At 38.8% G+C, this 3283-nt stretch overlaps 1 long non-coding RNA gene across 2 annotated transcripts; it reads right to left on the bottom strand.

Moving 5' to 3' along the window:
• Nucleotides 1–921: 921 nt before the first annotated feature.
• Nucleotides 922–2953, bottom strand: LOC127093894 (uncharacterized). Of its 2 annotated transcripts, none has more exons than XR_007792609.1 (3): nucleotides 2364–2953; nucleotides 2017–2218; nucleotides 922–1229 (listed from the first exon to the last, which is right to left on the bottom strand). It is a non-coding gene; the product is annotated as an uncharacterized LOC127093894 (long non-coding RNA). The 2 variants fall into 2 exon arrangements; XR_007792608.1 differs by having other exon boundaries at nucleotides 922–1234; nucleotides 2364–2952.
• Between the last annotated feature and the right edge of the window lie 330 nt (nucleotides 2954–3283).

Raw genomic sequence — 3283 nt, 5'->3', positions numbered from 1 at the left:
GCTTCTAAACCCTGATGGTGGGCCCGCGACTCGATATGTGTTTGAAGAGCTTTGTGTTTTGTTTAAAACCCTAATCAGGGAAAATTAGTGTTCAAGAGCTTTGCTTGATTGACTTTTGGACCGGGAATTCATCAAAACCAAGGTTATTTGATCTGGAAGGTTTGTAACTATACAGTTTACTTTAAGGAGGGTGGAAAACCCTAGTTGTGGTTTATAATCTTAGTGCATCGCTTGTGGTGGTTACTTTTTGGTTTGAGGCCTTTGATTAATTACTTAGATTTGAATGTTGGCTATTAAAGCCTAGCACATGGCTTAGTTTGACTGATTCCCAAACATGCCTACATTCACACTTCATTATACATTGGTCCCATTTGATCCTTTGATTCCATCGATCCTCATTATTTCATTGGCCCCAGCTGATTCATGATTCCATTTTGAACGTGAAGTTTTGATCAAGGAAGTCTATTCCATTATCTTTTTGCATCAGTTGACTTTTGGTAAGTCTATTCCATTATCTTTTTGCATCAGTTGACTTTTGGTAAGTCAACTGTTTACTTTTTAGTCAACTAGTTGACCAAAGTAAACATACCATACTATCATCCCTCAATTACTATGACCTTTGTTCTCAATGTCCATCAATTTCCTAAGTTCATTCGAACCCATTTTAACAAGGTTATCTCCGTCTTTGTTCATGATCACATGGTCATTTTATCAAACTTTGTTCATGTTCATTTTAAATCATGTTAATACCATCACTGTTTTGATTACGTAAACCATTCAAGTCATGGTAATTAAACTCCTCTTTCAAATCCATTCAAGTTCCAAATGTATTACATTCCATAGCCATTCATGGACCTCGATCATTTTGGAACCATTCCTAAATATCATGTTCATACACCACTTCTAATCAAATTCCATACATTTCTAAACATAAATCAAACCATGTCATTACAACTAGTCAATTTCTAAATATATCCATTACATTGTCATTTCCATACATTAACACAAATTCATACATTCATTTCTAACATTCACTTTACAATCCTAGTACAAAACACTTTGAATTCTAAGTACAACAATAAAAATCCACTTGAAACTTGTCCTTAGCATACGCCAATGCTCCACGACTTTCAAACATCCAAAACTCCAAGCATCTTTCTTGCTGCCATGCTATCAACGACCTTGCTATCATTTGCCCTAATACACCAGCCTGCAACGTAACCATCGATCTGCACTAACAGAATAAACAACAATATATTAACACTCTTTGAAACCATTAAAGCTAACTCCTAACCAAAACATGTTTTTTCAACTAATTCCTATGACTGCTATCGTTAACACATGCTAACCATAATATTATGTTGCAATTAACCATAAATGGGCAACTTCACTTTACAACCAAATCATAACATAAATCCTAAAACCACCAAAGCCATTCATTTGATGCATCCTGACAGTAAGGCCGAAATATTACCTTCACTAAAACAACAACATGCCAACAAGCACCTAACAATCAAACCAACAAGTAAATTAAACAATTCATCTCATTACATCTACTTGGCAACAGAAGGACATGTTTCATAGTGGATTTGGTGTTACCTAAATAGAAAATATAACTGCATAAAGAAGACAACCAACCAACTTCATTAATTTCCAAATAACAATCCTAACTGATAACATCATCACATATTAACAAAACAACACAGCAGAATTTCAAGCTAAACTATTACAGCTAAACATCATTCAAACAGAGTTAAGGTAAGCATCGTGTCTACTACAAAACTGAATCAAGAATCAACCCTGCAAAAAGGGATATACGGAAATCAGTTAGGCAAAAAGTCATATAACAGACCCAACTCTAACTGTCTCAATCATACCACTCTAACATAAACCTCCAACAGAATTCCCAACTGATTTGCTAACCCTTCAACCACATCTCGATAGAGCCAACTGTCAAACAGAATTCCTAACATACTCTAACAGAATTGAGATGAAGAAGGTTCTATAAGTACTTACGTGTAACCATTCTCCTCAGTTTTTTCAATGGATTCTTCATCCTCATTTTTCTTCAACCTTCACCCTCTTTCTGCAGTTCTGCATCCATCTCCTTGAATCTTCTTCTTCATTCCACCTTCGCCCTTCAATTCTGTATCAAAACCCTGCAACCGTGACTCAATTCGCACTCTCTACAAATCTCTTTCTGCAGATTTCCGCTAATCTGTACCGCGGACACACAATACGTCAGTGACATCGGTAACCACGGAAAAATGCAGAAGAAGCATCATTAAGCATACCACACGATAACCAGAGAAGGGAAGCATTTCGTAGAAGAAGAATAAAGATGCACAGATTAGAGTTCGTACCTGCTCGACATCAAATTCAAATCGGATGAGTAGTCTTTCCTGCTCTGATATACAGCTCTCTTCATATCGTCAACGTCGCAATATCGTTAGCGGTTGTTGAGGTCGCGCCTGGTTAAATCATGAAGCCACCGTCGAATTATTAAGTGCGGTGCTAGGAACTTCGTTGAAGTGTGTGAACACGAAGAGGATTGAAAAACCGGGCGACGTCGTAGCCGAAGAAGACTTGGTGGTTGCACTGAGATGCGAACGTGATGAAGCACCAAGGGTGAGGTCGCGAGATCGCGTTATCCATACGACGCCACATCGATCTGGTGAGTTCTACTCCTACGCTTTTTTGCAATCCACGATTTGTTGCTCTTCCTCTTCATTTTTACGTGCGCAAGTTGACTCGAGGTTGAGGTTTAGATGCGTAACAGGATTTCAATTTCAGAATTTGTTGCTCTACCCTACCTTAATTTCGAACCACTAAGCGTTGAGCCGATGGAATGAATTCATCGGTGATAAAGCTACCGCGGTGGAGTCCGATGGAACGGCGTGGCGTTTTAGAAGTTCTTGAAGAAGCTTGTGACCTAGGTTTAGATTGAGTTGCTGTAGATACCGTTTAGGCTTGGTTTTGTTTGGGCTTAAGGCCCAAATATTTACTTTCAACACACCTTACACAAGCCAAACACCCTCCCATGCAAGAGATTCAAGGGCCGTGCTACTTTGGGCCCGTTGACTTCACAAACGGATTATCCCGTCACACCCTCCTTCATTCAAGATTAGTGGGCATTGCTACTGGAGGCCTGGTGGAGTTGGGCCTAAAGCCCAGTCGCTTGATTAAGGCAACTTTTCCTGGTTTGCACCCCCTCTTTATTTGGGATTTTCTTGCTATTAATTTCAATTAGGTTTTAAGATTGAGATTAGACCTTGTTAATCAC

The sequence above is a fragment of the Lathyrus oleraceus genome, chromosome 6 (assembly GCF_024323335.1).
Source record: "Lathyrus oleraceus cultivar Zhongwan6 chromosome 6, CAAS_Psat_ZW6_1.0, whole genome shotgun sequence".
NCBI lineage: Eukaryota > Viridiplantae > Streptophyta > Magnoliopsida > Fabales > Fabaceae > Lathyrus > Lathyrus oleraceus.
The sequence above is the reverse complement of the archived record's forward strand: the minus strand, read 5'-3'. Positions and strand labels throughout refer to the sequence as shown.